The 24742-nt window shown below is 40.6% G+C and overlaps 1 protein-coding gene across 2 annotated transcripts in view; it reads left to right on the forward strand.

Annotated features, from left to right (window-relative positions):
* Positions 1–942: 942 nt before the first annotated feature.
* LOC116036824 (contactin-4) overlaps positions 943–24742 on the forward strand; it is a 110961-nt gene continuing 87161 nt past the window's right edge. For both annotated transcript variants that reach the window (XM_031280491.2, XM_031280500.2), the window contains exon 1: positions 943–1095. The gene's annotated coding sequence lies outside the window, so the exon portion shown is untranslated. The remainder of the gene's footprint in view (positions 1096–24742) is intronic.

Here is a 24742-nt window from a genome sequence, read left to right on the forward strand (position 1 = left end):
GTTTGGTGTATATGTGTGGTTATTCAGTCTGGGTAATCCCACGATATCTCTACAAAGCTAACGTTATCTTAAGTAAACTAGCTGCTGACTAACGTTTTACTGGGACAAGAAATCGTCTCTGTTGTTTGAAGTTCGCGGACGTTTAGTATCTAAATATATCCATGGAAAAAATATTTTTTTCAGCAGCTATCTTAGTTATAACAGGATAAAGCTAGCAAAGCAGTTTGGTGTTTATATTTGCGGTAATTATATTCATTTGGGAAATCCCACAATCTCTACAAAGCTAACGTTAGCTTACTTACGTTAGTTGACTGGCTGACTAAACACGGAGGGACTAGAAATCGCTAGAGATGGGACTAGAGAGCGAATTTCCCTACAATATGAATACAGTTTGAGTAAAACGTTTATGTTGTTGGTCACCGTTGTTGTATAATCGCATCATTCCACGAGAGGGTTTGATTTAAAGTGCTTATTTGCACGACATAAGCATCACTGAAGCATCACTCTAGTGTAATATTGCTTATATTGCTGCCGTGGCATTCATAATTATGAGCAAGCTGATTCTATTAAGGGTACCCTATGTTTTGCCAATTCATAGAAGAATTCATATGATTTCTTAGGGTTATTGGAACTTTCCAATAACCCTAAGAAATCATATGTGGACTTGAGTGAAAGCTAATGAACATCATCAGCTGTCAGATAGGCTACATGCTAAGGGCAGATAATGCACACGTGTAGCCTACAGTAGGTTATTTTACGATTCACATTTAACTGACAAAAATGATTAGGCCCATATAGTGCAGAGCATTGCCACCACATGCTATACATGATGCAGGATTCTGTTATTATTATTATTATTATTATTATTATCATTATGAGGAGGAGGAGGAAACAGTTGGATATAGTTTGAAATAAGGGGGGGTGGTCTGAATCTCGCTGTCCTTTATTGGCGTGGAAAAAAGACAGACGCACTTTGGAGTTTAGTGCTGGGACGTGTAGCAGTCCCTTCATCCACCGTGAAGACTGTGTGGCTCGGCGCTCCGCCCGACATCCTCCCCTCTGTCCCCTGCTTACTGTCGTGTCTCCTCTGAACAGGTAAGACATCCGTCAAAGTTATTATGCTATGCAATAGTGTGCGATCTTTGTACATTTCAGCGTGCATCTGCCTGCCGGCGGCACGCTGCGGCGCACAGATAATCCACTGCCAATTTCCTTGCCATGCGTTTGCAGTTGCCGTGTAACTGTATAGGATGAGATGATCCCCTTATACGTCCACATATCCCCATTTTAAGCATGTAAGAAAGAAAGTTAAGACTCAGCAGCCAACAGTGTAGTTTATTCAGTACCGGAGTGAAACATCGTGATCCTTTGCACATTCCACCAGGCTGCAGCGCACTGCTGTTAAGAGGGACTTTGGTAGTCCGCGTTGTGGAGATAGGCTACCGTTAATGCAAGAATAAGTCAGTTTGCAAGACACACATGAGGTGTGCACATATGTGTAGAAGTGAAGTGCGCCTTTTCCTCTCCACATTTCATCACTATTTAGGTGATCAGGTTGACGCGCAAGAGACACCTGCAGCGAGGGATCAGAGATTGTGAACAGAGGCTTCCTCAAAGTGTTTTTCATGGACTACGCTGGTGTTCTTCGCGTGTTTTATCATGAGAAATACAGTGAGAAATATAAAATTACGTTTTTTTCTTTCTGATTGTACACTCATGAGTTTGTGATAAATAGCTTAATAAAATGATTGAAAAGCTTATCCTTAGAAGAGTCGTGCCCACCTACACTACAGTGTGTGTGTGTGTGTGTGTGTGTGTGTGTGTGCGCGCTTGTTTTACTATATTCGTGGGGTCCAAAAACCGGGGAATACAGTATACTTGTGGGGTCTGCACAGCCTTGTGGGGCCCAAAATGCTGGACCCCAGAAGGTTAAAGGGCTGTTTGAGGGTTAAGACTTGGTTTTAGGATTAGGGTTAGAATTAGGTTATGGTTAGGGTGAGGGTAAGGGTTAAGGTTAGGCATTTAGTGGTGATGGTTAAGGTTAGGGTAAGGGCCTAGGGAATGCATTATGTCAATGACGGGTCCCCACAAAGATAGTGAAACAAACACGTGTGTGTGTGTGTGTGTGTGTCCATCCGTCCTGGATATGCTTGCAGTTTCTGATGTTTAGGTACCAATTACCTCCTTCTTCAGAAGTCTTGAGCCACTCATGTTGCGTTGATTATGTTTTTGTGCTGATATACAGGGATCATTAAAAGGAAAATTACCCCCCTCCCCCCCCACACACACACACACACACACACACACACACACACACACACACACACACACACACACACACACACACTGACAACCACACAGTCACTCACCCCGTTCCCACCCAGGAAGGAACATAAATTTGCCATTAGCCATATTCACTCAAATGCACCCCCCCCCATCCTCCACCCCCAAAATGATATCCAATGATCACACTCCTCTGTCACTTAGTCCAGTGAAATGATGATTAATATGCCACTTTGTGGCTTAATTTCTAAGCACTGGCTTAATAAACCTGCCACGTTCATGTAGCCCTGTCGATTACTCTCAGGAGGGTCATCTGGAGAATACATATGGGTCCCTTCACATCCTCATCACCACATAATGACAGAAAAAAACCCCGAGACAATCCAGTGCATGAACAACTCACAACAATATTATTTTATTCTTGTACCACCAGGAATGCATTGTTGTCTGCGTGAAATACAGCTGATACACCAACATAGAGTTCAATCTGTCGGCTGCTGTTTACATCATCCTTGCCTGCAAAATGAGCACGTATGCAATGTTTTCCAATTTGGTGTCATCCAGGTATGCCTCGGGGGGTTTCTGGGGTAACCTGAGCTAAATTAGGACTCATTAAACCCACCATTATTTCATCCAACGGAGGTGAATACAATGATAAACTGTACAAAAATTACACATTTGAAAGTGTGAGTGAATTATATTATTTAGTGCTGCTGGATTTATTTGGGAGGTTGACGTAAAGGCATCGCGTACATGTCAGTGTATTCCTCCACATTTCAGAATATAAACCTTGTTTTTTGGGGGTTATCACTTCATGCTGCTGCCTGGGCTCTCTGGGTTTTTGCTCAGCAGCTGCAATCTGAACAGTTAGGTAGCGCGGGCTGAAGGCTAATCTTCACAGGGGTGATAGAGATAACAGTGATGTATGGAGCGGATAGGTTGGTTTAACACCCAGAGCTGACTGTTGTCTAGTGGGGTCAGGTCTGTGATACCGGAGTACTGCTTCAGCCAGCTCCTCTCATGCCGGGGATTTGGCAGTCTTAATAGCTGCAGGTGGATACAAGCAGAGGCAGCCTCTGTATTCACAGGCTGCCGATGGCTTGATGAATGCTGTGTTGCCGCTCAGGCATCTGTCAGTCGCTTCTGCTCTCCAAATAAAATACGTCCTTGGCCAGCGGCCAGACAGGCAGCCAGTGGATACTGTGACATGGGTTATGTTGCATTTTACTGTTAAGTTTCACTGTAAAACTGATGGCTGTGTTTGTCCTAAAGGAGAAGCTACTCCTGGAAATTATCTTAGTGGCACAACCACATCTCTGCTGTCTATTGGTGTGAAGTTATGACATGACCATCTTGTACATAAAACTAGGCGTGGGCTGTATGGTTAAAATAAATATCACAATATCATTAAACCTGCACTAATATATATATATATATATATATATATATATATATATATATATATATATATATATATATATTTTTATTTTTTTTATTTTTTATTTTTTATTTTAACAATGTATTGTATTAACTATGTGTAATGTGATGTAAAATAATCAAACTGATCCACTTGTATGCATTACATTTTCTAAATCATGAATTTGGATCATATTATATTGTAAATAATATGATATGAGAATGTCACAATTACACTAAAAGGCAAGTAATGATACTATCAAATTATCCACCCGTACTACACACCAATTTTGAAAATCTATATTATATCTTATGGATCGAATTATCTCCTGACGTCTAATAACATTTGATACCTGTAATCATCTGCAAAGCATCTTTTCAATCAATAGAATATTTTGCCTTGTGAGTGAGCTAATTTGTAATATTTGAAAAACCTATATATCGACAGGTTTATTATGTCTCCTTGGTCCTGCTGTTTGTCAGCGTCCTCATACTGCAGCCTGGAGGAAGGACCGGACAGAGAGATATCCATCAAATGTGACCAGATCACACCTAAGAGGCCCCACAGGCTCGAGATTAAAAGTAATTTTTCTTTATTAGAAATAACCTTTTGGTCAAGGTAGCTCGAGTTACGTAATGAAAGAATGCACACCAGAGACAGATGTTGTCATTCATTTGATTGTTGTCAGTTTCGGAAGAATCCAGAGAGGAAGTGTGATTATTATGGTGTGATTTTTTGATCGTCTGATGTCTGTCAACGTGCAGTTTAATAACTTGGATTTGATTTGATCATCTTAATATGGTGCTCAACGTTAATGTGTACATTTATACTATGTGAGGTTTACCTTTGGAGATGCTTTAGGAGAGGCATCTTATTACTAAAATAGTATTAATGAAGGAGGATTCTTAATTCTGAATAGTGATCGTATCTAACAATGTAAGATAGTCTCTCATTGCCAGTCCTTCCTCCACAGCGCTGTGGAAGAGGGTCTGGCTAGTCCACACAGCGTTCTGGGATGGGAGAAAAACGTGCTCTGGTTTATTGGCATTTCTTTAAACCAGGGGTCTTCAATGTTTTTTTTAAGCCAAGGACCCCTTAACTGAAAGAGAGATGGAGCAGGGACCCCCTACCGCATACATTGTATAAAATGAAGTTGCATATTAAACTGGGCTTACAATAACTTGTAGGGTGGTCTAAAGCCTTTATACAAACCTTTCTTTTTTGTATAGAATAAGATATTCAAATAATTGTTGGCATGATTTCATAAAACATGTTCTAATGTTAAAACATACATGTGGCACAGTGAATCCTTAAGCCGCCTACACATGATAGGCGGCAAAACCGCCTTGCGCCGGCCGTTCCACTGATTTCCCATGGGGAGGGCAGTGCCGCTTTGCACTGTGCTCAAAGTTCAAATTATTTCATCTTTGACCTAGTTGCCGCTGACCTTTCGAAAGCGCAACCAATGAGATAACAGCATGTCGTTACCTAGCAACGGGAAATACTGTAGCTTCCTTGCCACCCTTGATGACGGATACCTGCGCTGCGCCAAAGCCCGTCTACGGAAAGCCGTTCCACTCCCTATTAAGCCCCATTGTACCGAATTTGGTTGCAGTTCCACCAGAGTTCCACTGGGGGTGATCGCGGTCCAGTGCAAAATGAATGGGACTCTATGGAGCTAGACGGCTAAATTTGTCTCTTTCGCCTGATTGTCGTTGAGAAATCTCAGATTTGATTGTAGTTTTTGCAAGATCAACATGGATTATAGGTCGAAAGTTGAATGAGCGAGTACTTATGTCCTTTCGATTTCTTACAGGTTGAGTCGTTGTTGCCCATAACATGCTAGCATTCTGCTAATGAATGCTGATTGGTCAGTGAAGGACTGATTACGATCGGAGATCCCGCTTGACGGCATCCTAAGCAGAACCAGAATGTCAGAGTGAATATTTCGGCGTGGTCTTTAAAAAAATAGCAAACCTCTTTGTAGCACATGTATTGACAGGGAGAGTCTAACCTGTCAGCTGTGTTGTCGATGCCTCGAGAGAAAAAAGGTAGCGACTCAGAGCTTGCTGTAAAGCAGTATCTCTGGCTGTATATATGTGTATGACGTCATTGACATTTTAAAAGGCTTTTTAGAACAAAAAAGCCACTTTAAAAAAATCTAACACCCAGCAGCGTGTATTTTCTTAGTCTCCCCTTTCGAATGCAACATTCAAATTACTAGACAAAAAATTATATCCTGAGAAAAGTGGATTGTGTCACCGACCTTGCCAGACTGTCCGACGGCCGATAATCGGGTTGATGTGTCAGGGCCTTAAAACACTTAAAAGAGTCTGAAATTTAGCGGAGAGATTTTCTGACCCATAATGATCCAAATATTGTTTCAGAGGCTTTTCTAGCCTGACAAGAATTAAATTCTGCAGAAAAAAACAAACAACTGAGACGACTACTCTATATTAGCCCAGGCCAATATTGCAGTTAGTGATTTATCAACATAGTAACGGAGATAAATGCAGTGTTTTCTGATCTGTAGCCAGAGTAGACATGCGAGGTTCAGAGGGAGGCTGAAGGTGCAGTGTGAGGACATGTGGTGGGGCGGCAGGAGGCCAGGTAAGCAGGACAGAGTGGTGACCTTCACTCTCTGATAGAGACTGACAGAAGCTTGATGGAGGCTGTGCAGCCACAAGCATGCTGAATCATTTCTGACATGGAACTGCAAGGCACCTTATAGCCAGGAAGGAGCATTTTACACCATAGTATTGGAATAAGCTAAGATAAAACTTTATTGTCTGTTCAACCACAAAATGTCCTTGCATCGTCGGCTCCAACAATTACCAGACAACATAAAAAAACACAAACATCAAAAACATCTGTATGGTCACCCAGCAAGAGCATCTGACACGCCTTTCCGTCACGCACACACGCACACACGTGCGCACACACACACACACACACACACCCTTTTTTGAACAGATAATCGATCGCTATAAATTAGAACTATATTAATTACTCCTGGTGTGGTAAATTCACACACATCTCAAGTGCAATGTTATGGAAGAACCATTTCCTTCTTTTCACATCCAATATCCGACTAAAATGTGATATATTTAACAAACTAAACTTCTGTATGTATGAAAACAGAGGAAACAGGAAATGGCAATAAAATAATATATAAATAAACAAATAAAAATAAAATAAATATAACATGCAGTATAAATATTGCAGTATAAAGATATTTCTCAAAACAAACACACAGGCCTGTTTGAATGTCAACAGTAACGTTATCTGAAAACAGCGTGTAGTTCCTTTTTTAACAAGTTTGTTTTATTTGTCATTGTGCACAAATATGAACAATATACCGTTGCTGTCAATGGGTTTATCTACTAACGTTAGCTACCGACGGTTACCTCGGAACAATCCAGCAAATAGACGGTACCCTGGTGTGCCGTTACCTGAAACAGAAGATTTAACGTCACCGCTCATTTTACACACAATTTAGCAACAAAACTAAACACCGAGGGAAGATTACTACGTTTTTAATGTTGGTTTTGAGCGGTATGCATCCCCACTAACCTGGAAAGCGTTTTAAAAAATAACGTTAATACAGCGTGTCGGAGAAATACAGCATCTCCTGCAGCGGGGAGTCAGAGGGACCACAGCTTTCGCTAACGTTAGCTTCTTGTCTCATCTGGGGTCTGATAAACAGTAAATTCATCAAAGTCAGTGTGCCCAACGCTATTTTCCGATAAACTGTAGCTGTCATGTTTCACGGGACCTGCGTGGGTGCGGTTTTCATGTTCCAGTTGTTCAGCCTCAGAGGAGAGAGAGAGCAGAGCTGTTCGCCTGAGATCAGTAGAGCAGACAGCTCTGCAGAGCCGTGTATAATTACGACTTTGACATTTCATAAACAGCTGATGGAGCGGAGGTGCGCCACTGCTACATGCATATAGCGGAAACCCTGTGTGTGCACGTGTGATGCTGATGTTGTGCAATGTTAATCATGCGGTGCCCGAGTGCATTTGACCGGCATAAAATTGGCATATGTCAGACTGACCGGCCGGTCACCGGTCATGACCGATCACGTGAAAATCGGTCGGACCAGTCGGTCAATCGATGCATTTCTATTTAAAATTGACATCCACCTAGCCAAAGTGCTTATGTTATCATTAGTTAGCTAAACTTGTTCTGGTTTCCTAATTGCGTCGTGAGTTATAGGAGCTTAGCTGGGAGCTTCATGGAGACAGCTAAAGTTAATGTTAGCTGCCTTACAGCTGTCAGAGTTAGCATCGACTTCATAAATTACCTTCTAATATCTGTATTCTCAGTAACGTGACAATCTGCAAGAAACAGGTTGCTTATAAATCACTAAAATAGTAGTGGCAGCACTGTTTGGCTTAGTTATCAATGCCGTTAGCATCGTGGCTAACGCTATTGTTACTTTATGACAAATCGTTTCGTCTGTGCTTTCTAACATGATCTCATTGTGCTAACCGAGCACTGTTAGCCTTAACAACAGAGCCACTTCACCAGCTACACTTGTTAGATAATGTTTCATTACAGAGGTCTCTGTTGATTTGTGTTTGTCGTTGTGTGCTCGTGGTGGAATATAATGTAAACAGAGAGCGGCGTGCCAGAAATGCAATGCGCCAGGCCAGGCTGATGTTGGAAGTCCCTCTAGTGGACAGAACATATAACAACAACCACATGCTTATAGTGGCATTGACAATGCATAAGCCTGAGTAGTGTAGTGTAGGGTTGTTGATTGGTTGAGTAGCATTGGTGGAGGAAGTACTGAAGTACTCAGTACTTAAGTAAAAGTACAAATAACCAGAGATATATTTACTTTAGTAAAAGTAAAAGTACAACAATGAAAACCCTACTTAAGTAAAAGTAAAAAGTACCTGATTTTAAATGTACTTTTAAGTATTAAAAGTAAAAGTACTTGCATAACGATTTATTCTCTTAATGTCTATATTCTAATAATTAAAAAAAACTGTATGGGCTGTGGCATTTTAATTAAGTTAGTTTTAGATAATGTAATTGTGCATACCATCTGTGGCCCAGTTTACATTCTGACTTACAATTCTGGTTATCTATCAGGGTGATCTGCATGAAGCTCGACTTTGCATTATTTCCCACGGGAAAGTGAATGCTGCACACATTTATTTAGCGAGAACACACAGGCTTGGACAACAAGTACATGGCTTCACAGCTGAGGAGAACCAGGAGTGTTTTTAAGATAGATATACGTGTTGTATATTAACCTTATGTGAACGGATGCTTCACATATGACCAAGCAGAGTATCAGGAGCAGCAGCAGTAACAGGAGCAGAGGTAGTACCGGGAGCGGTACGCACCTGGCCGATAAATGCTATTGAAGGGCGGGTCTTGGTGTGGCCATAGTGGGATTCGTAATATCGCAAGCGGCACCGGGAGCTGGACGGCCGCTGCCTTCAGCAGCGGCCGTCAGCAGCAAACGTGTGACGGTCAGGAAGACGTTTTGTCAGGAGGAAAAACTGATCTGAAATATAACGGAAATGTAACGGAACGTTGTAGAAATGTAGTGGAGTAGAAAGTATAGATAATTGCTGCAAAATGCAACAAAGTCAAAGTCAAAAGTATGCACTATTGATTGTACTTAAGTAAAGTACAAATACGTGAAAAATGTACTTAAGTACAGTAACAAAGTATTTGTACTTTGTTACATTCCACCACTGTTGAGTAGTGTTATAGAGTGAGGAATAAAGGAGTGCTTGTACTGATTTGAAGTGCCTCCCACAGGGCAGAAGTTGGTACTCCTCATGTAAAACATGAGAAGTCCGAGGGTACGCTAGTGCAGCTGTTGAGGGATGAAATAAATGAAATGGCCTGACCAACAGCCGCGTCAAGGTTTTTATGGAAAGAAGATTTTAGCCCAGTTGCTTGATACCAAAGTTGTACTTATCAACTGTTGAGTTAGTGTATTCTGTGCAGTGCAACATGTTAACTGTTCACACCTTGGTTTGATTTGTTTTGATTTGTAATTTGCTTTTCTCAGCAGAATTGTTACCTTTGTGTGATCTGCCTTTGTCTAATGCTCTCTGTCAGAAGAAGCCTGGCTTATGAATAAATCAGAGCCCTCACTTTCACTCTTTTGAAGGATAGAAAATGGAATTACCATGTTCTGTACCACACTGAACTGGGAGCTACTTTCATCTTTTTTTGCCCTCCCTTGTGCTAAAAATAGTCAGACTGCAGATAAGGGCTTCCTGTACATTGCATCGGTAAACATATACACAATTTCATAAATAATTCCTGTTCATGTATTCTTTTTTTCACAACAATAGTTTTAACAATCAATTATTCATATGAACCTGGCTGTGAACCCATGTTATTGTATCAGGATTTGTCACACATCAACTTGAATTGCTTATCTCTTATGTAAGATGGCCACTTCACTCTGTGGTCAGCCATGGTTTAAGCCTAATCTTTTTTAGCCTTGCAACATATTTGTGTTTGGAAAGCAGAAGATTATTTTTCCTCATGTCAAAAGGGGGATTTTTTGATTAAATGTTTGTCAGGAAGCAGATTTGAACTGTGTTTGTTTAGATATTGTTGTACCTCTGCACCAATGAAAATTTGATGAATGAATGAATTTTATAATAAAGTTTATAGCTGCAGTCTAGCACAGGATTACCAAAGCGATATTGGAAGTAACAGCTCACAAAATAATTTGAGGTGAGGAAGTTTTATTCACCGGGTAAATAAAGTAACAGATACTCGCTATCAGCAGAAACAACCAAGACAAGCCACAGTGAAGTTTGGAAATTTACAAACAGGCTGTTCAGTCAGACTGTAAGGTGTGAGGGAAAGATGACTGAGGATAATACCTCACAAAGAAGATGGGAGCCCAGCTTAGTTTCCTCGAACAAATCCTCTGTTGCCCCGGAATCACTAAAACATTTGTGGCAGTGCACGTTTTCAAAAGCAGACTCCGATTCAAGTCAAGCAACACCTGTGCAACACTGATAGAAAGGAAGCCTGTAATATGAACCTGTCACACAGACACATTGCAAACTCTTGAATAGATGGTGTTCATAACAGTTGGAGTATCAGCTCATCTTTAGAATAGAAATCCAAAAAAGGTGTTTTGGGGTGAATAATTGATGTCCTCTGAAAAGCATTTTTTATAAGTTGAGCTCTCTTGGATTTTTGGAAGCTAAAACAAGACTGACAGTTGGTTAGTCAGCTAAAACCTTGACTTGCATTAAGTGTTCGTTTATCCCAACTGAATATATAGTTGACTTAGTGGAATATTTAGAGCAGCTTTGTGCCTTAGAGCAATGTATGGAGTTTGCTATCTGGAATAAGAAGCTTCTGTATGTGATGGTAGTGTATGTTTTATCCCTTGCCTTCACATCATTTTCCTGCCAATATATACAGCTAATAGTTACCCATGCTAGGAGCATAAGAACTTCACAACAGCAGGAGGATAAGTCACAAAAACTGAGTTATATAGTTGTCACATGACAGTGATGACTATTGGAGTCCTCTGCAGTGATATATCACCATATATAGCCTATATACAGTACATACAGTATATATAGCCATATCCTCACTCCCATTCACAAAGACGTGACTTTGCAGAATTTTTCATCTTTATGGACCACATGTTATTGCAATTCAAAGCTGAACATGAGAAGAATGTCAGCCAGGAGTGCTCTGTGATGGAGAGGTCTTTCTAGAAAGGACAGTTTGTGTTTGTCTCCAGGTAGTCTCGCATTGCCAGACCTTCCTCCACAGCGCTGCGGAGGAGGCGCTGTACGGAGCAACGGTGCCTCTGCAAAATAGCCTCGGAAAGGAACTTGTTTTGGTGGAACGTGTACTTTCAAAGGTTGTTTTAGTCGTGCAACAGAAAACTCAGATTGGACAGATAGTCTAGCTAGCTGTCTGGATTTACCCTGCAGAGATAGGAGAAAAAGTTAACCATAGTCATCATAAATCGGTCCGGAGTTTAAAATTCCAACACAAAGAAAGACCAAGGTAACGGATATCCAACCTAAATGAGTGAAATCTGGCGAAATTTCCGTCGGCAATGGAGCAATCCCGGGAAGTGGAATGTCGTGGCTATGGACTAGTCTCCAGGTAGCAATTGCCTTGCTTCATTCCTGCTCTACACCTTTAAGGTATAGTAAGTGATGTTAATTAAATCCCCCTTTTTTTTTTTGTGCGCTGAAAACAGGGATGTCGTTAGGCCTATTTTAGGGGGGCTGAAGCTACCCCAAAATGTCCCTAAGCCCCCCTAAATAATAATAAGAACAACAATAACAATTCGATGTATCCTCATTCATATTTAGACACAACAAATGATATATGTCCAGCTACAAAAAAGCCGAAAAGTCCGAAGTTAGACAGAAGTACAGAGTCGTTGTGCTATCAAGATGATGCACCGCACCGTCTCGTTGCATTGGTGTGAACTGGCAGCTTTCAGAGCGTTGCAGACCGGCGCGTTGCAAGTAACTGGGGGATTCATCTCGTCTCATCGCTACTCTTTGGTCTGAACTCGCTATGCACCCCCCCCACCCCCCCACAAACACACACACCGGTACACGCTAATGGTGAAAGGAAGATTGATTACACCTAGCGTGATACAGAGTGAAATTGTAAGTTGTTTTTAATGACCTGCTTACCTTTAGCTACGTTTTCTTGAGGTAAAGGAAAGGGGATATTTTGGTTTGCTATGGAAAACTAAAGTCTAGCTAGAATGAACGAGGGAAATACAAGAAATGGTTAACTTAGCAAGCTAATCACAACTCTTTATTCATTGCCAATAATAGCCTATCTCTATAGTAGGCATATTCCAAAACTATATCAGTCCCCATAGAATGTTGTTGTCATCATCGGGTCCCTGTTAATGCTAATGTACTGTTGTATCCTTCAATTCATTGAGCAGATGAGATAGATATTGGAACATATTTCAGCAGAGAGAAAGAAGCAGGAGATTGGCAGGGCAGTTGATTCTGAGGGAGCCAGCGTGATTGAGGTCAGTAGTGGTCTATAGGTCTAAGTATTGTTTTGTAACAATAAGCATTTGTTGGCAGGCCTAGGCACTATGCATAGCCTAAGCGAAATTATTTCATTATATTTATTATATATGGTAGCTATATTCTAACCAATTTAACTTTCTTCATTCATTGGCTGTGATAAATTAAATACATATGTAGATGTTGCCTATGGCTAGGCTAAAGATGAGGACATGCCCAATGATACACATGTGAAAATAAAATGAAAGCAATCCTACATACAGTAAACGTTACTCCAAATCTTTTATTCCTTCCGCCATCAGGTTATTGTATTTAGACAGTAGCCACTTTAAATAGGATCTGTATCAATAGCTTACATGATAAAGTATGCAATCACCTTTAACTTGCAATTTACCCTTTTTTTTTTTTTACAGATTTCCCATGGAAATTCTCAGTAATTTATGAAACATTGTGTCCCTCAATTTCAGATGGAGCTAGAGCTAGCCAGTGACTTTTTGACTTTTGAATTTTGATGCTGGCAGATTTTGTCAGCTGTAGCTAGCGTGCTAGTTAAGCTTACGTTAGCTCAATGAGTCTCCATTTGACTTTTTTAATGTTTTCACCTGACTCGTTTTAAAATGAAAATCCTGTAAAAGGGGTCTTACAGTAAACAAGCACACATCGGCTGCATACAATTTGCTTAAAGACTGAGATTAAAGCACTATATCCCAGTCATACGGTGACCAGGCGTCCCTGTTTGTTCCGGATTGTCCCAGTCTCAAACTGGGTGCCCCGAGTCCCGAGCTAGCTGTCATGCCAAAGACAAAGTTGCTTTTCTAAAGAGCTCCAGGAGGCTTAACTTATTCCTTTATTAAAATACCTGGCAACATAAATGCTGCGTTCTGCATACACTGAAAGACTACATTTTCCGTCACACATGGTGAAAATGCCGATATTAAAGATCATATTAAGATGGCCAGATAGCCATAGCTGGCAGCGAATGTGATGGTCATTTAGCTGGCAGCCTGCGCTTGTGCACACTGACAATTACCTTGTGTTTTATTTTTAACGGTTTATGACAATCTATACATGTTCTACACTGATAATCCTTGTGTGTTGTGTTTACTCTGTGTTATTATGCAGTATTCAATAAACTATGTTTTGGTGGATTTTAGGAGACAAAACATAATTTTTCATAGGCTTTGATGATCCATGATGTTGAAATGTGCTCTTGGTGCTAAGCATTGAAATAATTGTCCCCCATTTTGATGAAAACCCCTATGGTGCGTGCACATGCATGTACGTGTGCATGGATGTGCGGTACACCTAAGAGTGAACCAGGCAGCATCCTCCCCAGTTGGTCATCCATGTGGAGGACATGGGAATAAAGAAACAGAATTGTTTTTGTATTTAAATGTAGAGCTAGTATGTTAGACAGAAAACGTCAAATTAATTTCTTGCAATTTTTCCCTCCTATTGTTGGCCTCCTGCCATTGTGTTGAAGAAATGTATATATTACAGTACATACATTGACCAACAAGCTGTGTAGCACACTCTTCACCTTCCTTTGCCTCTTCTTAATCAAAGCAGCATACTGTAGAATAAGTTAGTGGAAATTACTTTCCCTCTGGCACCTCCATCTATCAAATCCTGTCTCAAATCCTATCAGATGTTGACGAACAATGTCCGTGCGTGTGATGTTTCATGAATCCATGTGCCTCTTGATCAGGCGCGTAGCACAAAATTCTGGGCCCTGTAGAAAGGCATTTTCTATGGTCCCCTCCCTGCATCCACAGCTATTCATTCTCGCATCTTTTTGGGCCCTCCTTACATGAGGGCCCTGGGTACTCAATCCCCTTTTCCCCCCCAGTCCAACGCCCCTGCTCTTGATTCTTCACGCAAACAGCATAACTATTTTTAATACATATGTATTCAGCCTCAGCTTTGATGGATAAGATTGGTTCTGATCAAGTGTGACACTCGCTAAATGATCGTGATAGCTTTTGACAATCAGCCGCTTTCTTTGTGCATGGCTCGTAATGGAAAACTATTAATCTAATAAGCGCACACCGAGGTAGGTGTATGTGTGTGTGGTGATTGGGGGCATGGTGTGTGTGTGTGTGTGTGTATGTGTGTGTGTGTGTGTGTGTGTGTGTGTGTGTGTGTGTGTGCGCGCGCGCGCATTTGTGTACTATTATTTCATCTGGATTAATATATACTCTTATTGTGGTGCAATCTAATTATGTCATGTGGTAACATCACCTCAGCACTGAATATAATGTCAGAACCCCACTCAGTGCAGCTCTGCAAGAAGTATGTAATTGAGAGAGTGCCCAAGGGAATTTGATAGGGATATTGAGAATATCATAATGATAGCTACTATACAAGCTATTTTCCACAAATGGCCCAGTAATATAGCTTTCAACTTTGGGAATGCAATGCTTACCTTGCAGAGAAACCTAAATCTCATATACAAGTCAGATTCTCTGCGGATTCTGTGCACGTACTGCATCAGTCAGCTGCTTCTATATCAAACCTCTGTGAGCTTGTATGTTAGGCTGCACGCAACATTGGAAAAATGAATGAATGCAGGGAGCCTAATGAGAGCTTCCTTACCATTAAAGAGAGTTTCCAGCACCGCTCTCTTGTAATCTACAGAGTCACATAAACGGTGAACTTTGGCAGCCTGCAGCATGATTAATGCACTGCACACTAAATGGATTTGCAATGAACCAATCGTGTGATGAGCTGCTTACAGTCGCATTAAACTGGTACCTTGACAGAAGTGTGAGTCTTCCTGCTCCTTTATGTGAGAATTTGCATGGCAAATAGCCACGGCAGGCTCATTCGTGTGGATTTGTGTGATCAGAGTGAGTCATCCATCACAAACGCAGACGTTTTTAGACCGCATGGCGTGCTCCTCGCTCTCTGGAGCAGGTCAGCTGGTCAAAGGCCTGTTTGTCTTCTGTTAGGTGTCTGTCCCTGCAGCCTGGCTGTGTTACTTTTGTCTCCTTCGGCACTGTCAGTCAACTGGCCCTGTGACCTGCACCATTTCCCCCTGACTTACCCAGGCAATAGTCCCAGCCCCAGCCCATCTCCCAGCACAGCTCCTCAAGATATATTTCCCTCCCAGACATCTCATATCCTTTGCACAATGAAAAATAGCTCCTGACATCTGTGATTATTCTAAACCTTTCAACTGTCTTTTTCTATAACACTTACAGAGTTGTGATAGATTAAGCTTTATCTTCACGGCCACATTGCACCTCCTTTTTCTTTGCACCGGATTGTTTATGTTTGTGTCTGTCTAGAAAAAGCCTCTCTAGGAATTCATCAATGCGCTTTGTCCTAATATCTGGGCAGTGTGAAAACAGGCTGCAAGGTCTAATAGATTAGGACTGTGGCCATCCTTCAACCCCACCATGGATTGTGCAGTGTGATTTCATTAGCCACAGGAATGTTCTTATCCTTTTGTCTTAGAGCAAAATTGTGTTACAGAACAGAATAGAATACAACTTTATTGTCCATCAACCGGAAAATCATCAGAATAAAATCAGCACATTACATCAATACAGCAAATCTCATCACATAAGTTTTTGTATTTTATATTTTTGTAAAATTGTACAGCAATTAATGAGGGCTGCACGATGTGAGGAAAATATCTAATTGTGATTATTTTGACTGATATTGCGATTGCCATATGATGCACGATATTGGAGGGAATGGTCATTTTGGTGATTTTTGCGAGGATCTGTACCAAAAGAAGATTTTTTTTCTTTATTCTGTAGGACACAATTTCTTGGCTGGGACATCTCTGCAGCATCACAATACTTAATTAAGAATGGTTTGACACATATTTTGCCTTTAACAAATATTGCGCCCCCGTGCAATTTGGATATTGCACTAGTCCATATTGCGATTTCGATAAAATTGTGATTAATTGTGCAGCCCTACAATTAATACAACATACACAAGTGTCCAGCATGCATTCAATGCAGAATGCAGATTAATGCAGTTTGTTCATGGTCTTTTATTGCACTAAGAACAACATCTCCCCTGTAGATCTTTTTGTTTGGCAGGGGTACTCTGTAGTGTCTCTGTAGTTTGCAGGAGAGAGTTGGATGGAGCTGGTGTTAATTTCTGAAACTTACTTTTTCTCCACTTTTACCTATGTGCCCAGCTGGCTGCCTGCCTCATTCCTAATGGCAGTGCAGGGCATTTGTCACAGTACGCAGCAAAGGTTCAACAATGTAGAACTTTTAAGCGCGAGCATGCCAAGCGTTGCGTTGAGCCTGCACTTTGGTCGGCGTGGCGCAAGGGCGCAGCAGCCGAGTTGTCGCGTCCTATATTAAAGGGCTACAAGTCCAGAAGCCGTTGCAGAAGTACATCTATCTGCTTTGTTTACAAAGCTGAGCTAAAGTCAATGAATAGAATCCGTACATATGCCTTAGTCTTTTGTAGATTACTGACAACCATGTTGACCTGGTGCGAGTAGCAGCCTCAGTCCCCCCTGTGTGTCCTGTAAGCAAACTATAAACTGTTCTATGGCTGGGATAAGATGTTTGCTGACAACCCTCTCCATGCACTTAGCCAGTAATTCTGTTTATGTATTAGGCACAGTACAGGCGTTAAACTGAAATACATTTAGTCTTAACAGAAAACATGTCCTGAAGATGCAAGGATATTATAGTGTGTATTTACTGTGCTGCTTACATGCCTCTGTCAGCAAATATAGATCATTGCCTGGCCACACAATAACTGGACCTCCGCTGCAACAATTTGTGGTTGAATTTAAGCCACAAGTGAATGACCACCCAAAACGGAAAAGTCATAATACTTCTTATAGAAATGCTGTTGCTGGAGTTGTCCTGTACGGCTATGATTAGATTAGATACGGGCTTCATGTCAGGTGCTTTTGTTGGGGGAGGGGGGCGGGGTGCTGGGCTGTGTGTGATGAGTGAAGCCACTGCCCTGTGTGGTGGAGGAGGATGGATGGCCTCGGAGTACAAGGTCTAGGAGAAATGTGCCCACCGTGCCGTTAGGGGATAGGGAGGAGATGATTCATTTTCAGCATCACTTCACCCGGGATGATCTCATTACTTTGTGCGAGTGGACAGTCACAGCGATGAGAACTCGGCAGGTCCGCATAGCCTCCACCCTGAGAGGCGTGTCATATATGGCATTACACGCTTCTCTGCTGTTTGTGTATTGATTATAGAATCTAATATAAAATATGGAGGAGCACACATTTATTTGTGGTGTCATTTCAGATTATTTTATGCGATGTGTCACTAAAAGGTCTTCCTGATTCAAAAATATTTAATGTTTTTATATTATCTGCCTTTTTTTAATTTAAAGAGAGTTGTTGAGATTATTAACAAGCCAAATTCATAAATAATGAAAATGCTTTTATAACAAAAACATTCAGCCGCTGAAAAATCATATAAATCAATTATAATGCAGACGGTTGGACTTAATAATCACTGTTTATATTTAGTGGCCTTATCATTTATTACTTTTTCTGTTTACATAGCTTCGTTAACACATACTATATATGCATAATACATCTTATATCTTGATGACAGATTTATAGCCAGAGTGTGAGAGAGTGGTGGTCATCTGTTTAACATCTTCTCCACATTTTGTTGTTGTTGTGATTTATAATTATTCTGATGTTTTAATTATAGCACAAATAGAAGATTGAATAATCAGAACATTTGGAAGTCTTCAAGTCTTTGAACACGAAGAACAAATATTATCATACCTCTGTGTGCTAATTAAAATGAGATACAACTTCAAATCTGAGTTGCACAGTAGAGCACGTCATGTTTTAAAGTGTGCAGTGGGGCAAGCACACAGAATCTCCATAACCGATGCTATGGACCATTTTATTGGTCCATACCTACACTGTCGCCTATAGGAAAATCACTGTTACGAGAAAGAGGATGCTTGTCTTAACATGTTTAATTAGGACATAAATACTCAGATACTTGAGTTATTGAAAGTACAAGTAAAAAATACTCCATTACAAGAAAAGGTCTGTACATTTCGCAGAAGTACAGAAGTATTATAACTATAATATATATTAAGTATAAATAAATAATAAAACTTATGTAAGCGTACTTTCATTACCATGTGTATTATATTATTAGTTTTCTCTCGTTCAGCGACGTGTGTGCAAGCTCGTGGTAACAAAAAGATAGTGAGTTTGCGCACACAGCAGGGTGTTGAATGCACCTTTGTTTTAGTAAATTTGTGTTAAATAAACATTTTGACAACGTTTTGTCAGGGCTGAACGTGCCCCTGGGGTTACATGTGAGAGGGAAGGGCACAGGAAGCCTCAGACAAGGGGCGGGGTCTATAAAAGGGGGTGGGGAGCTGACCTGAGTGGGCCTTTCTTCCTACACGGAGACTTACATGGGAGGGCAGCTGAAGCCAGCTTGTGTTTGGTGTTTGATTTGGTAGGCCCTTTTCTTAATATAAAATGTGTCTAAAAGCATGATTTTATTATTATTTGTTAGATGATGAAACCTGTTCTTTGTTAGATTCCCCATGTTTGGTGAGGGACAAACAATTGGAGTGATAGTTTAGGCACATAAGCCAATAAATAAGGTTCGCTCATGCTGAATGTAGTTCTTAAGTGGACTTTTAGTATTTGTAATATTAACATTGTTTTTTATAAATGTAGATTCCAGTCACCTGCATGTCTCTGAATAGGGAAAAAGGACTATTCGAGCCTTGAAAGGTATATTTATTTTATTGCATATGTTTTGCAAATGTTCTGTGAAGTTTTCTTTGGTATAGCCTATTAGAATGCTTCTCTGCTTTCTAGTTTTAAACAAAGACCCTGCCAAATGAGCCAACCACAGTTTTTTTTCTTCCCATTTTTTGATTTTAAGTGTACTTTTAACTAAGCTATTGAATGGGCCATTTTGTTTTGCTTTTTATTGTGTGGGGATTCTGCTGTGTTAGAGGGGGAACTGATTGGTAGAGAAGCCATTCTGCATGTGTTTTTTGTGTGGTTTAAGCTATTTTAGTGTGTTGTGAATAGGCAAATTGAGTGTGTAAAACTATTTGAATTGGTTTGTGTGTGGTGGAGTTTACCTCTGATAGTGCAGTTTAACCCCACCCTGTTTGTTTATTGGGTTTTTGACGGTTTATGTAGTGTAATTTTATGCCATCACTCTTTATGGCCTGGATTCAATAGATTAGATCACTGATACTGTAATAAAATCTATATGTTTTGTATAGCAGTCTCTGGTTCCCGTTAATTCTGGGTCTCTGTGTTTGATATCTCTTGGTTACAATTACATGACCTTTACATTGTTTAGGTCATGTGGCAATGTGTTTTTTTATATGTATTATGGTTTTATGGTGTTTTGGTTTAGTATAGTTGTATCTCTATTTTACCTTGTGTGTGAATTTTGGTTAATTTGGATTAAATGTTGATCTGGTGAGGTGAATTTCTGTTGATGTTAGGTATAAGAGCATGCATATTTGAATGTGTGCATGTTATCCTTGCCATGTAGTGTCTACACCAGCATCCAAAAACTCAAAGGACGTTGTCACATAATGTAGTGTGCCTATTTTAGTGCACGTAATACTAATGCCTATTTTCTTTTCTTGACTTACAACGTGTGACTTTTGTGCAAAGCTGGACATGTTCTTGACCCGTAGTGCACGTAACATTATCTTGCAAAAAAAGCATTTTTCACTTGCAAAAACAACTGTGAAATGCATGTCACCAGAGTTTAGCTGCTAAAAATGATGATGTGTGTGTTTATTACAATTTAGAGAGAAAGCGGAAGGAGTGAACGGGGATGAAAAGTGACCTTGCAGCTCAGGGCAGCCAGATGGTTAGGCCTAAGTGAAATAAACACACAGGGTCAGAACAATTTTAGACCTTGACCACATGGTGTAGTAGGTATTAAACACAGGAATAAAGTAAAGGAAGATGATGTATTTTAACTGATGAAAACATGGACTCCAGTTACTTGTTTATTGGAACACTGAGTCTAACACTGGAAGGCGACCATGTAGGATATTTGACTTTTTTTTTAATAGTAAATGTGCATTGACATCAGTGGATTAAGATTTCATGTATTTCCATCATTGCTGTGCATTTTCATAAATGTGTGAGGATAGTTATTTACTTGAATGTGTTTTCTTTGCGCTCTTTAGTTTCAATGTAGTAATAAGAGCAGAGCTAAAAAGTCTCAGTCAGCTGTTTGCAGGTTGGATCAGTTCAGTAGCTGAAGGATGTTGACTTTGTCAAGGTTGACCTTAATGCATGTATGGCTTGATAGGGATGACATGCTCTCTGCTGACATCGCCTTTGATGTGTTTAAAGTGACATGGACTAGAAGGTAAGACTCAGCAGCCGCTATACTGATTCTGTTTAGGTAAGGCTGTCCTCCGTTAAAAGAACACATCACCGTTTTCCAACCTTATTACATTGGTCATAGTATTACAGTTAAGTTTGGGTTTGCTATGAACTTAACTATTTATCAGTAGCCTACATCTTTCTTGACATGCCACCACAGGAAAGCCACGTGTACAGTACATAATAGCGTAAATTATAGTATGACCTAGGCCTACTGGGACATTTAAATGGAAGAGAGCCATCATTGTTTTTACACAATTAGTTACACCTGTGTGTTTCCTGCTATGAGGGTATGGTGTAAAAAGGGCAAGCTTGTTTGTATAGCACCTTTGAACAAGGCAATTTAAAGTACTTTACATGAGACACAAAAAGCCATTAAAGTGCTCATATTATGCTCATGTTCAGGTTCATAATTTTAGAGGTTGTACCAGAATAGGTTTATGTGGTTTAATTTTCAGAAAACACCATATGTTTGTTGTACTGCACATTGCTGCAGCTCCTCTTTTCACCCTGTGTGTTGAGCTCTCTGTTTTAGCTACAAAGTGAGACATCTCACTTCTGTTCCATCTTTGTTGGGAGTTGCACATAGACAGTATATAACAATGGACCAACAGATCCCGTTGCTCTGGACGGAAACCAGTGAAGGCCGTTAGAAGCACTTTTCCGGTGAGCGCTGAGCGGTACTGCGCAGCCTCCAACTGAGAGAGACGACGTAAATGTGACGTGAGCAACCTGTCTGAAAGTTGGAAGTCTTCTGGTAGCTGTGCCAAGAGAAATCTCAATCATTCCGAATCTTGCAGAGACGGAGAGCGTAGGTATATGTAAGGAGATAACATGGACACAGGCTAATTATTGCTAACTAAAATGCTAGTTAACATTAGTAATTCAACTTAAACAGCTAATGTAAGTCGAAACTGCCTGTGAGCTAGATCAACAAGGCGATGTTGAACAAAGCGATCACCTCCCGTTAGCATTCCATTGACTGCCATTCATTTTGACGTCACTTTGACAGTGAATAACTTTACATCTGAAGTGTTTAAAGACTTTATTTGTCCATTGTTTATTTCTAAAGAAACACGACAATGTTTAAAAGGCTCCATTACCTTGTACCTCACGTTATGGCTCCGTAGCAGACGTTTTTATAAAAATAGGCTAACGATTGTGTCATAACCACGCGACTTACTGTCGCATAGTAGAGGAATTACCGTATAGTACAGGAGAAGCTGTTTTTGTAACCACAGCAAACAGAAAGATAGCTTATAGGTGCATTTTAAGGGGCACCTTTTCTACAGATGCACTTCTTTTTACCACAATGACATAGGACACCGTTACCATGCCATTGGAGTCATGTTGTGGCCACCTGACTAATGTAAGTCCAGTGTTCATTCTCCTTTTATCTCATTAACTACTCATTCATCTCTCACGGTTGTTTGTTGTATGTGTTAGTCAACCCAAACCCCAGCTAAAGTTAGCTAAAAGTGGCCAAAGCTGCAAATTGGTTAACTTTAATTGTGATTAGCTTTGGCAGGCAGTATAAGCAATCGTTTCACTGGACGCTGGTCATTTTCTACATTTTTCTGACCTGCTCTTTGTGGTATATAAAGAAATGAATGCTTTGTAGTAGGCTTACAATTGTGTGTGTGATCTATGCAGTTGTTCTAAGGACTGGAATGCATTTGAATCTGTAATTTCAAATTATGGATGTTTGGCCAAGCTTGAAAGTTAAAAGGACAAGAGTCCTGAGGTTGTTAAAGGTCCCATGGCATGACAATTTCACTTTATGAGGTTTTTTAACATTAATATGAGTTCCCCCAGCCTGCCTATGGTCCCCCAGTGGCTAGAAATGGCGATAGGTGTAAACCGAGCCCTGGGTATCCTGCTCTGCCTTTGAGAAAATGAAAGCTCAGATGGGCCAATCTGGAATCTTCCCTTTATGTCGTCATAAGGGGAAAATGTACCTCCCCTTTCTCTGCTTTGCCCATGGCAAGCTGGTCAAGGCCACACCCCCACCCTCCACCTTGCCCCCCCCCTCTCTCCTCCTCAATAGCATTTAAAGCTACAGACACAGAAATGGCACATCCTAAGGAAAGCTCATTGTGGGACTGGCTTGTAGTGGCTGTAATTCTGCACCAAGGCTGAATTTCGGGAAAGAGACTTCAGATACAGTATTAGGGGACCACTAAGGCCTATATAAAAGCATCCAAAAAGCAGCATGTCATAGGACCTTTAGCATAAGAATTGTCCTGATTGACAGAAGTCTGTGTTATCAACCTACGGAGACAGTGAAAACTGCTTATACACTGACATTCATGTTTGCTCAGCTATGTGTTTTAAGTTGTTTTGTATTTGTTATTTTAGACTGAGGACAACATATCTGGTTTCAGCTGACTGCATTTTCAACTGTATTCTGGTGCATCTCTTTAACCTAGTGTCAGAATTGACAGATTGTAATGTCTAAACTTACCTGTTGGGCAAAGATTCACCATATGAGAATCTCCTGATGCAGAGCTTGTTGTGTGTTCACATTGACTGTAGGCCATTCTGTTCATAAATTCCTTTGTCAAAGCAGCTTGACCACATAAATATACCCTCGCCTAAAATTAATGCTTCACTTAAAAGGTGGTGAGAAAGTAACATTTTAATACAAACAGCAAGAAATGTTATTGCAGATGTCTAAAGGCCAGTTCATATTTAAATATGTACATATTAAACTGCATGAGCCAGATGGGATGAGGTGGGATAACATCAAATGAGAAAGTGGTGAACTGGCTTAGCTTTCCCACAGCGTCGCAACACTTCTGTGATCTGCTTGTCAGTTCACACACTGTGATTAAAATGAATCTACCAAACCTGTAGCGAAGGCAAACCAATAAATTTCATCATCTCACAATGTTTGCAATGTGCCTCACCTTCATTGCAAATTACATGCTCACTCGAAAGACAAAAATAGGCTCACACATGGCATGCCTTAATGTCTCAAGTGTGACAATCTTCTTTTAATCTCCCCCAAATCCCCATTCCTCTCAGCATTCCAGATCAATCGCTCTTGTGTTGTTTCTAGATGTTGATGCCTTCTCTTCTGTGCAATCAAAGATAATATGACAAGTTCAATTTCAAGCAATTTTGGAAAAGTACATTCAAAAGCAATCAGCCAGAACATTTTTGATTGAATACGTTTCTCTTTTTGCAAACATTTTTGCTACAATGGTCATTGCTGTGGCATTTAAGTACTTCACCTCCCAGATATCATCTGTCATTCAAATACCAGGTCCACTGGTCCATGATGTGAAGCTTTAGTTCTGGTTCAGTAGGCGCCTAAGTATGCTGCCTCACCAGAGAGTTGCACAATGAAATGCATTTATGCTTCTTTGGTAGAGGTGTGAATTCTTGTAGGTAGTTTTGGTGGGTCCTGACCAAGCTAACAGCGACGATAGATGATAGCAGCATCCTAAATCTACTGGTAGGTGTAGGCTGATAACCATAACGCCCATTCGATGGAGGGATAACATTCACAATGGGTGCTCTGACCCTTTATGTTGTGAACTGGGCTTAGACAGCACCCAGACGTCTCTGCTCCTGAGCTCTGGGCAGTAACAGACGGTGACTGTTAGCTGGGATAGCAGAAGCAACTTTGAGTGGTAGCCTATCGGAGGCAGA

The sequence above is a fragment of the Sander lucioperca genome, chromosome 6 (genome assembly GCF_008315115.2).
Source record: "Sander lucioperca isolate FBNREF2018 chromosome 6, SLUC_FBN_1.2, whole genome shotgun sequence".
NCBI lineage: Eukaryota > Metazoa > Chordata > Actinopteri > Perciformes > Percidae > Sander > Sander lucioperca.